At 44.7% G+C, this 13,178-nt stretch overlaps 1 protein-coding gene across 2 annotated transcripts in view; it reads right to left on the reverse strand.

Annotated features, from left to right (window-relative positions):
- Positions 1–13,178, reverse strand: part of LACC1 (laccase domain containing 1) — a 266,101-nt gene that overhangs the window by 144,642 nt on the left and 108,281 nt on the right. The gene's annotated exons all lie outside the window — the stretch shown is intronic.

Genomic DNA, 13,178 nt, shown 5'->3' on the forward strand with positions numbered 1-13,178 from the left:
CCACATCCTTTGGCTGAGTGGGCACACCTGGCCTTCATCCATCAGAGAGTCCAACCCTCACTCTGCCATGTGCCTTTGGCACACAAGTTCTTTAGGGGAGAGAATATGTCTTACTGCCTTCTTAGGTGCTTTGTTAGTTTTTGGTTTTGCTTTTTTTACCACCCCAAACACAGGTATTGGGTGGTTTGAGCTCAGAAATCTCCCACAAATATACATGAAGCCCAATGGCAGGAGATGGGATTTTGCTGCTACTGCATGCAAATGGAAGTCATATTAGGGAAAGGAGCAAGAGATACTTGCAATGCACTTCTCTTGGTCCATCCCTATGTTTGGGGCTTTCCCAGTATCCCCTGGTCAATCTGTTGTTTGCTTAATTTTTAATAGCAGGGTTGTCTGGGCATTGCTTTTACATGTTGACACAAAGGGCCCCCCTCTGTCAGAAAAAAACCTAGTAGTTGCTGGTGTAGTGTCAGTACCTTTGTGTTGGAGCAGGAGGTTGGAGACAGGTTTCTTACTGGTTTGGGACACTCTCTGAATGACAAGGCTTCCTGGGGCCATGTCCTACTGCTAACAGACTGCAGCAAATGGGATGAGAATCAAACTTTATATCCTGAAGGTTATCCACCTTACGCATCTTCTGCCTGGAAACCTTCACCATGCCTGGGGCAAGGGTGCATCTGCTCTGCCAGGCCATTCCCCAGTTCAGAGCTGCTGACCTTCCACGTGTCTAGCACGCACGCACATACCAGAGTGCCATCTGCAGCCCCAGGCTCAGTTAATTTAGGCTTTCTCTTGATCCTGATCTTTATTCTGGGATACAGAATTGGCTACAGAGCCCACAGTATCTCCCACAGTGCAGCCAGGATACACGCAGACATTGTTGCTTGCTCCTGAGGTGCTGTGCTCAGTCATGGGTGCACCTCCCAGGATGGCAAGCTGGGCTTCCTTGCAGGGCTTTCCTGCCGTGCCCCTTGACACCATCTGGCTCTTGCGGAGACAGAGCATGCTGCTCTCCCCAGCTTTCTTTTGCCAGTCTGTGTAAGCATGGTTGTAAAGGGCAAATCCCTAAGGGATGTAAAGCAGAGCCATCTGACTTACTGTCTCATGAATGTAATCCATAACTTTAAGCTAGAAGTTTACAATCCCTTTTCATGTATAAAAAGTTTCCTGTCATGGGTTTACATCTACTCCATTGCTCTGCTTTGCATAAAAACAGTTGGTGTAATCTCTTCAGAGATAAATAAGCTGTCTGATGAAAGTTATATGATGCCATTATTTTACGGATGTTTACAGATGTCATCCTGCCGTGCTCCTGTGCCTGGATCCAAGATGGCCTAAATATTTGTTTTCCATTTCTGAAAGCTGTGGAGGAGAGAATGAAGATGTCGGTGTAGGAAGGGCAGGAGGGCAGGCAACACGAGCAAGAACTGTGTTCGTACACAAGCATGAGTGCTCTGGACAAGGAGCAGACAACAGGACACCCCGCCTGTTTCCTTTGCCAGGCAAGTGTTTAGTCTAGGCTCCTGCCCCAGAATGCAGAAGGATGGGAAAGGAGGATGCCATAGTGCTCAGATGGGCACAATGAGCAGGACCTGGACTCCATCCACAGAATGGTAAATATTCACTGTGAAAAGTCTCCTGAGCATAGCTATGGTCCTGAAAGCTGCTTAGTAAGTAGAGTGCTCCATCAGTGGTTAGCTGGATGGCCTAGGAGCAGAAGGGTCATTTAGAGAGATCATGTTTTTGAGGGGTGCTGGAAAAGGGAGCATTTCTGGTTCTGTGACCAAAGTGCCATGCTACAAGGAATGCCCTGAGACCAGATGTCTTCATTACAAGATATCAATAAAAGTAGTTTGAAAACAGATCTGATTTGCTACAGGAGCATAAGAAACAGATACCTTGATCTCTCTTTAAGAGTAAATGTATGTATAAGCTCCTGATATAAGTTACTGGAATAAACTATTGGCAACCTTTTGTTGTTTCTCATCTAAATGCAGCTACAAGTAAATAAATGCCATAAATATATAAAAGAGAAACCAGTGGGACAAGGTGAGAAACAGTAAATCATTGTAACGAGGTAAAGTATGACATCCTTGCTGTGAACAGGAAAGGAAAGGAAAGGAAGCGGAGGGGAGGGGAGGGAAAGGAAAAGGTGGGAAAAGAAGTCATCTGCCAAAATCCCCTAACCTAGCTGAGATGCCAAAAGTAGGAGTTTCCATATTACCTATAATGCAAAGAAGTGAGAGAGGAACATCTGAACAGCATATCAGAGATCTGAATCACCCCCTGGAGAATCACTGAAGGAAAGGGCCTTGCTCTGAGTGAGGTGGATGTATGTGGCTAAATCCTACTTGTCAATGCTGCTTTGTGTCTGGAAATCACACAGCTGGATCTGCGGAGAAAGCAATTGGGCATTATAATGATCAGGGTTGCAACTATCATGCAGATTTTCCTTCCATGTGCAATTCCCTCACCAGGTTGTCTGTGTGATTTGTGATGCCTGGGCCAGCAAGGTGAAACCTGGCTTGACACCTTCCTTTGGACAACTGGGAAGCTGCTCAAGTGGTGTGAAGATGAAAATACTTCCTCAGTATCACTGATTTGCCTTTTACTGAACAGATGAAGGTTTACTGATGTTGATAGGAGTACTTGAGGGGGCTGAGGGCACGCTGAATACAAAATATTAAATATTAAACTGCATTAATTGTAAAAATGGGCATTTTTAAGAGAATAGAGACAACATTTGCTACTTTCCTAACAACTGATTGGTGAAATGCTTGATTGTCTCTTGGGGAGCACAACTTTATATATTTATGGGATCTCTGCAGCTCTGTATTCCATTTTCCTTCAGAGACCCAAAACAAGCTTGGAGGTCACTGTGTTGGATACCATAGAAAAGTAGAAGTTCTTTAACACTGAAGAAGCTAGTAGTCTAAACAACCAGAATTCAATAAAGTGTGTCACCTTATTTCACAGATGGGGGCTTTAGTTGCAGAGAGATGTTAAGTGACATGTCAGAGGCACAAGCAATCACAGACCCGGGGTTCAAGGAAAAAGATAAAGTCCTACTGTATAGCAGTATGAACCTTTTGGGCACACATGGATGTATTTGAAAACTGCGATGTTGTGAACTCCAAGAATAAAAGAACCTTAATAAACACTATCTTGAGTTTTCTGGAGCAAAAAAGATCCTGCTATTGCTTCTGTGTTGCTGGAGAGATTACTGGGGTATTTATTACCTTTTACATTCATGCTCTGGCTTCAGTGTCCTGGTTTATAATGTCAAACCTGGGTAGTTTCATTGCTCCATGTCAGCCAGGAGGAAAGGAACGCAGCACAATTAACAGGCATAAGCAGTTAGAGTGGTTACATGCACGTAAGTAACAGTCTGGGAAATGGTGAGAGCTGCTCCAGCCAGTTAGAAGTATTAGACCAACCCTGTATTTAAACTATAGAGAAGGTTTGTAAGCTGTCCAGGTTTTTAGGCTTTGGGGTTCGGTTTTCCTCCCCTCCTTTATATTAACAGCTTGCTAGGAACTAGACAGCCACAAACTTACAGAAATGCTTTTCATCATCTTCCTGTGAATAGAGAGTATTTGGCAAACAACAGGAGCAAATCCAGAAAGCTGGCTTCCAGCTCCTGTATATCTAAGCCCCAGTTTACATCCCAGCTCAGTGGGAAAGACCTTTCCCATTTCAAGCCAAACCGAGACTTGTGTGCCAGAGCTGCGAGCAGCATGAGGTAGGAAGTAGCACCATCAGATCAGAAAGATGTTTGCCTGTGCTGTGCCGGCAGCGTGGGACATGGTGGGATTGCAGCTGCAAGGGGTGCCACGGGAAAAGGGATGTTTCCCAACCTCCTCTGCGAAGCCTTGGGAGCGGATGTATCCCCTTCCTCCCCCGTGGTGCTGTTTAACAAATGAAGGAGCTGGGGCTGGTTTAGCTTCTCTTTCTGCCAGCTGCACTGTCTCTAGGGTGTGAGGGTTGCCAGCAGCTGAGCAGTGGCATTTCCCATGCCCTTGGGGAATGGGCAGCCAAAAGGAGCATGAGGCATGGGTCAGGACATGGGATTCTCCCCCTGTACTCAGCATTGATGGGACCACACCTCAAATAGTGTGTTCATTTCTGGACCCCTCGCTGCAAGAGAGACATTGAGGTGCTGGAGTGCATCCAAAGAAGAGTAATGAAGCTGGTGAAGGCCTAGAGCACAAGTCTGATGAGGAACAGCTGAGGGACCTGGGGACTGGGAACTTAGTCTAGAGAAAAGGGGGCTGAGGAGAGACCTTATCACTCTCTACCACTACCTGAAAGGAGATTGTAATGAGGTGGGGATTGTCTCTTCTCCCAGGTTACAAGTGATAGGACAAGAGGAAATGGAAAAAAGAAAAGTTGGGGATGTTTATATTGGATGTTAGAAAAAAATTCTTTACCAAAAGGACTGTCAAGCATTGGAACAGGCTGCCCAAGGAAGTGATTGGGTCACCATCCCTGGAGGTATCTAAAAGACATGCAGATGAGGTGCTTAGGGACATGGTTTAGACGTGCAGTTGGCAGTGTTAGGTTAACAGATGTCTTGATGATTTTAAATGTCTTTTCCAACTTAGATGATTCTGTGATTCTATAACTTCTTGTGTTTTATGGGTCTGCCCTGGGTACTTGGTGTTTGGAAAGCATCCACCCTTTCCTGCTGCTCCTATAGTCCCAAAGAGGCACATTGATTACCTGTGAGTGACAAGGGATGTCCTGTTGCTGACCATGGCTAGGAGGATACTACCAGAGACACCAGCTGTCTCAAAGGTGCTACTTTAATGCATGATGACACAAAAGGAAGGAATTGATTCTGCAGATGAAACATAAAGCTATTTTGACCTTTTAGAAAACACAAGACACTTAAAGAAGCAAACAGACCCAGTGCCCCACCTGCAAAACTAATTTGCCAACATATCTGTGCAATATTTTGTGAAAACTAAGTGGTCTGTGCTGCCCAGTACTCATCAGTGTGCATTTCTGACTTCCTTAAGAGCACAGCTACCTCACCTATGGGTAATTAAGTAGTAGGAAGCACCAACTAAGCCTAAACAAACCTTCTTTACTCTAACAAGGAAAGTCATTGTGTAGCCTTTCAGGATACAGTTTGCTGTAGTATGCCATGACTCTAATGTCTATTAATTATTTCTAAATGGTTTAAGCATTATCTGCCTTTGGGTAAATTCTTTCTCTATAGTGTAATCTATAACCTGTGGGAGGGGAAAAAAGAAACAACAGTGTTTTGCCAGGTCACTTCCCCAAACATAACAGTTTCTTCTTTTAATCATTATCACCCTCACCATCACACACCATGCTGAAGGACCTGGAAAAGGTTAGTATGGTTTACCGGACTCCATCCCACATGTCAATGACTCACTAGCTTTAAAGAGCATATGTGTGTGGGCCTTTTGGGCATCACCAATCCTGCTATTGACAGCAAGAAGAGAGCATGTCTGTTCACTCTTTGCCTTTACAGCTGTTTAAGTATTGTCAAGGCCATTGTCACAAAAAGTTTGGTGAGATTTTACTTTGACAAGTTACAAAAAAAGTCTCATGAACACAGAAACCCAAACATATCTACTCACATAGAGCTATCCGTTTTGTTTTAAAGAGGAGAAATAGTGCTATGTTGTGTGAGTCTGTATGGTCTACTACTCTGCAGTGTCAAAACCCAAACTTTTATAATCAAATGTACCTCCATTAGCTGAATTACGACACATGACTGCTGAAAAAGAGTGTTAGAAATATCATTAAAAATGAAGTAGCTTAGGGATATGTTTTTTTCTCTATTACTACACTTTCTTCAACAACCACGGACTCACAGGAGATGCCATTCCTTTTGGCAGGACAGAATTATGGGAGAACACAATGCAGAAAAACAAAGAAATCCTGCAACCCAAAAACTGGCTTCAGAACAAGAAGTTAAGTCTTCTCACAGTTACACAGACGAAAATAAACCAAATTTGATTTCTATGTACCCAGTATCTTCATGATCCTCTGATACAGCTCAGGCAGACAGGATCAGGGTAGTAAACGTTACCTAGCCCATTGTGGAGGGGAGAGTCCCTGTTTACTCCCATTGGTGTTTAGCAGCCCTATGCCATGGAGTGCTGCTGGGGCCAGCATTTCAAAAACCAGAATAGTGTCTTTCAGCCTCCTTAAACCAAAAGGGTTTCCACATTTTCAAGGGAGTTTTCTCTTGAAACACTGAAGCCACAAGGGTTCCCTTATGTGGATGTAAAACACCAAGCATATCTGTCAGCACTCAATAAATTCAAATTAATAATAGGTCCTCAAAGGGCTACATACTGCTTCCAAGATACCTCAACATGTGGGCAGGAGAATGGTCTCCCCACAAATAATGAAGCATGTTCTTGCTTAATGGGACACTTATAAATGAAGCTGTTTTCTTCTATGAAAGACTGATTTTACAGCTTAATGTGTGCACCCAGCAGGCAAGTCTGTCCAGCAAAAATGCCCTGGTGCAGTTTTTACAGCTTATAGCAATACTAGCAGTCACACAGGAAAATACAAACAGGCTTCATATTTTGCCTCCTCCAGTACCACTTGAGCAAGGAGGACTGTAGAGACCTGAGTCATCTTTGACTCATCTGCTGGGTCCTGAGATGGGATTCACCCCCAGCAGCAATCCATACATTGTTCAGACACACGCTCCTGACTGGGAAGGGCAACCACTTGGCCAGTTGTCTGGTGGTTGCTCAGGGAATGACACATTGATTCATCACTTCACCCAGTTTGCCTGGCTCAGCCAACTCCCTAGCTAGTCCTCCCATCTCCTTCCACCTCTCCTCAGGCTGCCTCATACCCCCTTCTCAGAGAGTTTGCTGCTGCCAGTCCTGGCAGGGTTCATTGTTACAGTAGTGCTTGAACCTGCCCAGGTCTATGAGTTTGCGCAAAGGTGGGTTTGACTCTACACACAGCAGAAACAAGTCCTATTTCTACTTACCTAGCTTCAGACCTCTGTGCAGGAGGTCATACCCAAGAAGATGTGATGTGAAGGAGTGTGTCCCTGGGATCTTTACAGCTCACTAACTTAAGAGGTTTTGTCATTGTTTTACGTGAATAAGCTTGACTGGACTGTTCCAAGGATGTGTATGCCCTGATGCATAAGCACAAAGCAACAGACCAGCCTAAGGGCGTACCTCCCTCCCCTTTGTTCCAGCCAGTCCAAGGCTTTTGTTTCCCTCTGGGCAATGCTTCGTCTTGGCAGTGTGGTTACTGCAACAGGGCAGCACACACAGTATTTCCATGTCACCTTCTGAGCCTCAGAAGGCAGTTAAAGCATACCTGCTGGGTCAGTATCCTTGTATGTTTCTCAGCTCACGTTTCCAGGTGTGTCTCCTGGCCAAATCCCAGCTCATCACAAGGATATGACTCAGCAAAGGTGTTTCCATGGAAAGAAGCTGAGCATATGCTAGAAGGGGGTTAGGATGTGTTCAAAAGGTCTTAGAATCATAGAATTATAGAGTAGTTAGGATTGGAAAGGACTTTAAGATCATGAAGTTCCAACCCCTCTGCCATGGGCAGGGACACTTCTCTCTAAACCATATCACCCAAGGCCTTGTCCAGCCCGGCCTTGAACACGCCCAGGGATGGAGCATTCACAACCTCCCTGGGCAACCTATTCCAGTGCCTCACCACCCTAACAGGAAAGAATTTCCTCCTTATATCCAATCTAAACTTCCCCTGTTTAAGTTTGAGCCCGTTACCCCTTGTCCTATCACTACAGTCCCTAATGAAGAGTCCATCCCCAGCATCCCTATAGGCCCCCTTCAGATACTGGAAGGCTGCTATGAGGTCTCCATGCAGTCTTCTCTTCTCTAGGCTGAACAGCCCCAACTTTCTCAGCCTGTCCTCATACAGGAGGTGCTCCAGTCCCCTGATCATCCTCGTGGCCCTCCTCTGGACTTGTTCCAACAGATCCATGTCCTTTTTATGTTGAGGACACCAGAACTGAACACAGTACTCCAAGTGAGGTCTCACAAGAGCAGAGTAAAGTCTTGGTGACTAGAGTGAACAAGAAGTGTGAGATGTCTCTTACATGCTTACCCCATCAGGTAGACATCTAACGTGTCTTGAAGGTCCCTGTGGAAAATGGGAATGGAAATTATTTCTTTTCTTCCTGTCATAAAGTTTCTATTGTCACCAAAAAAGTACTCATTAAGTCTTCATTAGGATAGTACAGGGACACAGACAATATCTGAGACACCTAGTAAGAGTGTTGTATGGGGCCAGGGTAAGCTATCCATATCCAAATGGTTGTAACTGAAGTCCATGGAGATAAATCTGAGATTATGTTGTCCCAGCTGGTTTTGGCACTGCTACCCCTTTAGCTGTGGCAGTATGTTGCTTGGGGTAGCTTACAGAAGCTACTGGAGAAGACGAAAATATTATTTGCTTTTGTGGATCAGGTCAGGAAGGATATCAGGGCCTGGCAGAGCATTGGAACCTACCTAGGAACTTGCATGAGGCTGAGGAAACAGGAACAAGATGAGAAGAGCTGCTGCTTGCAGTGGTTCCTGGGTTGGGAGTAGGAAAAAGGTTGAGACAGCACTCACGTTATCTTCTGAGTCCCAGGGAGCCATTCTGCCTCAGAGCTGTAGCTTTTACTACAGCTCTGGTAACATCTCATCTCCTGTGCTTACCTTAGACCAGGATTTCTCAGGAAAAAACAGACACTTCTCCAGTCTACCTACAATCCTGTTCAAATGGCAGCTCTTTGGAATATAGGAATGGGATGTGACTCATAGCTACAGAAAGAGAAAACTCTGTTCTGCAAATAAGAGAATTACCTGGCAGATGTGTATTTTCAAGCGTCTCTTGGATCAAGAAGTAGGAGCAACAGACACATCTGAATGTTTCTGGACTCTTTCACCAGCTCTGTACCCTCTCCTGAACTTCAACCGCTGTTAACCTCAGCAGTTTTCTCTGTGAGCTCTGCGGAATTAAGAAACTTCACTAAAAATCAAACAGGGCCATGACCCCAACAACAACCTTCCCCAGGGCTACAAAACGACATCTCTAAATGCTAACCTTATCCCTCTGCCCCTGTCCTGCCCCAGGATGAGATGGGATTCCTACCCTGTGATTCATCACATTTGGATACTTATCTACTCGTGGGAAACAGGTCCTGGAGAGCCATGTAACCCATCAACCTGCTCCTTAGCTATTACTGCAGTGCAACATGTGTCTCAAGCTTGATCTTCGTATCAACTGAAATAGAGCGTCTGCCATCTACCTAATGTACTTCAGACATCCACTATCTTTTCCTTCAGCAATCTTACCCTAACAGCTAACCTTTGCTGCAATTTTAGTACATTGATTCTCATCTTACACTCTGTGGTCAAAGAGAGCAAATTATTCCCCTAGTTTGGCAAAAGTCATTCACCTAATGACAGTCATGAGACAGTTCTCGTGTCTCCTTTCACTTCTCCCATGTTCCACTCCCTATGAGGGAATTAGTTGACCTTCTGAGTTTTTGAGAGGTGGATCCAGCACCTCCTTGCAACTAGGACTGGGTGAGATAGGAACCAGAGGAGGTTGCCCCTTGCCAGTGCCAGCAGTGCACCACAGGTGGGCTGACTGCAGCTTCAGTATTTCATAGAGTAGGTGTGCTCTGAGCTGTTTTAAGAATCATGATGTTTGTCAAACCTCAGCTGGAGGAATGCTCTGCATATAGGGAGTGGCATGGAAGAAGTCATGAAGTCCAAGCATGAATCAAAAATGGGCTGAAAGACAAAGGGAAATTAAACAATTGAAGTGGGAGCGGTGTTAAGCCCTGCTGCCTGCAGCTCTGCTGCAGCCCACCAAGGCATGAATGCAGGATCATGTCATCTGTCGCTGTATGTCTACAACACAACTACTTACAACTGAGTTAATTACTCTTGAATCCCTGCTGAGTCAATGAAAAGGAGTATATGGCACATTTGAAATGTCTACTTACAGATGAGAAGTCCACCTTTAGTTTTGCTTCATTATTCCTGCTGATGCTGAGATACCTAGGATGTTTAGCTGCATATGTCTTTATTTGCTCAGAGGAATCTGGCTTAGAGAGTTCTCCTTTGGGTGAGAAAGCTTTGATGTCACTCTTAAAACTCTTCTTTCCACCTTCCTTGTTCTTTATGGAAAAGAAGGATGTTTATTCTGCACCTTTCCTCATTTCAAGCTCCCCAGGTGTCCATGTCATGTGTGACCAACCTTCTGATGGATGTCTGAAAACATTCACCACAAAACTGAAAACTCTGGGCTGCATTGCCCATGAGCATAGATACAGATGCATGGAATGAGGAGGGTATGAGCACGCTGTACCCATGTGTCTTGTCTGTCCTATCATGACAACCCCCTCCAAAGGTCCATCCCCATTTTCTGTTAGGAAAACCTTAAACTGAGCTGTGGCTATCTTACAAGCTGCAGCTGATGAAAGGCCAGGACAGCCAACATCATTGAGAGATGGTGATATGAGTGATCTTGATAGCTCTTGTGCACTGTGATGACCCAGACTGTTGCCATGCTATCAAGATTCTTGGAGTTACAACATAGAGAGCTGCTTAAGAGGGGTCTTATAGGGGAAAGTAGGAAGGGAGTGGAGAAACGAGGAGCAGGAGGAAGAAAGGGAAAAGGGGAGAAGTGCCCAGCTGGAGCAACAAGAGGGGCTGGAGTGTCTAGCCACCATCTCCTGCTCATCATCTGCCCCAGAAGATGCTTCACAGATAACTTTTGAGACGGTTTAGGCCTCCTATCCTATCCTATCCTATCCTATCCTATCCTATCCTATCCTATCCTATCCTATCCTATCCTATCCTATCCTATCCTATCCTATCCTATCCTATCCTATCCATCTGACCCTACCCTACCCTACCCTACACTAGGGTTGCAAGGGCAAGCAGCAAATTTTCCAGTGTTTCATCCAGGCCCATGTTTACCACTCATCCTCTGGGACTCTCATCATCTCCCCTGGGAGCTTAGTTGGCAGTCTAGCAGCTTCTGGGCAGTTAAGCTGTAATTTTCTGTTGCTCCATTTCATGCTATTACTTCAAGACTCTCCTGTTGACCTGTCCTCAGCAACTCTCTCCTGACGTGGTGTTTTCTCTCTGCTAACTCCTCAGCTATAGCTATCGTAATCCTTGCAAGTAACAGACACTGTTTTAAAAACATGTCCTGAGGATCTCAGAGGTGTTTACTCCTTTCTGCTAAATTGCAGGCTTGTGGAGAATGTGATGTGTAGCTTACAGTTCAGAGGCAGGGCATTTCCCACACTATGAAAGAGTGGACCGCAGCCACAGAAGTTGAAACGTCACTTAAAAACACTGCTGTTTGAGAGGGAGGATTGCTCACTGCTGTTAAAAAGTACAAAAACACAATGCTATTCAAAAAGTCAAAAAAGAAATTAAAAAATCCCCTGGCAATTTGTATATGCTTCAAGATGTTGATGGTTTTTAAAACCCTTTTTAGATGCAAGGGTCTCTGTGCCAAACTAAGATCCAGCAGTAAAAACAAACAGATAATGAAATAAGCACTGTGATGACAAAAAAGAGGAATTGTTGCAATAATGTACTTTTCCAGGAAAATTAACCATAACAGCAGTGCTGGTGAATCACAGGAGTTTTCTGAACCATAGCGGCTCCTGCTTATAAACATGATTTTGAAATCTTACGGTATTATTATTTCCACATTAATGTTGGCAGTAGCTATGTAAAGGTTTTCTGGCACAGAAAGAAATTTCTCCTAAGAATCCTGACTTGGATTTTTTAATGCTTCCTAGAGAATTACATTAAATGAATGAGAATTATCTGCCAAAATTATTTACAAGTCTTCAGAAGTCTTGTCCCAGCTTCGTCATGTGCAAGTATTTGTAAGCTACGAAGCTGCTCTGGAGAAATATCAAGCATAAGTGCTCTTGTGAGGAGGGGACAGACCCATAATCCTGATTCCTAGGTGAAGAGGGAACCTCTCTGCACAGTGTATTGCCTTTCAGTATCAAGCCGTGAAGATCAAGTAGAAGAGGTTTAAGTCTAACAGACATATTCAACTTTCCTCTAAAAATATTCCTAAATCAAACTTCTAGTGGCTTACATGTCTTATGTGTCAGAGTGGGCTGGGTGATATGTTTCAACTCCTCTAAACCAGGGAACTACCACTAAACAATGATGCCACTCAGGAGGACGCTACCCTGTGGGCATCAGGGCAGAGGCTCTGACTTGTTTGGGAAACAGGGTTGGAGATTTGTCACAAATTATGCACATGGTATCTGACTGTGATGCAAATCCAGGCTGGGCTGGCATAAACTGCAGGATGTTACCATCACAGCGCGGTGGCCTTCATGGAGGGCGTTGTAGTGGTCTGAGATCCCCAGCTCAATTTTCGCCTACACACACTGCCACAGCTGGTGATAGGTAGCATTCCTCCAGGCAATTACAGTGGAAAAGATGGGATAGACATGAAGGATTAGCTGTTCTCACTCAGCCTTTGACGTGTTCCTTCTGGATCACAGCTTTTGGCACATCTGTGCTTCTATGAGCAGTGAAAGAACTCTGCTAACGTGATAGCCATCATGAGCTGTGCCTGTAATCACACACACATGAACAGAAGCATGCTCACTGATACAGGGTGATTTTCTCTGTCAACAGCAGCACATTTCCAGTGGGGTCTCAAGGACCCCACTGCCACTACAGCGTAAATCCTTGCCACTAGTCACTGGGTGAAGCATGATGTTACCACACCAGTGTTTCATAGACCTGACTCTGTTTTTTCACAAGGACTCGAACCTCAGTTAATCTTTTACACTCCTGGGCTGAGGATCCTTCCCTATATAAAGAGTTTTTTGCTCCAGTGTCTTGCTGGATCTCTGAGACTAAAAGTATGAATGGCCCACATCAGCCTAAAAATACAGGTGGTTCTCGTCACTCAGTTATTTCTTCTTACTGTGGTACTATTATTCACAGTAGTCACAGCAGGAGTCCAGGCACAAAATCCACATACAGTGTCCAACAGGAGCAGAGGGAAGGTGCATCAACACCCAGCCAATACACATAAAGATGTGCCTGCCATCTGCAAAGGGTGGGGATGAGAGATGACTGTCTCTGCGCTGAGTGTGAAGGAACCTATTGAATTAATTTAGATAATACAGTGAG

The sequence above is a fragment of the Neopsephotus bourkii genome, unplaced genomic scaffold (assembly GCF_033783945.1).
Source record: "Neopsephotus bourkii isolate Nb327-2 ecotype Australia unplaced genomic scaffold, CSIRO-AGI_Nbou_v1 NB_1520, whole genome shotgun sequence".
In the NCBI taxonomy this organism is placed as follows: domain Eukaryota; kingdom Metazoa; phylum Chordata; class Aves; order Psittaciformes; family Psittacidae; genus Neopsephotus; species Neopsephotus bourkii.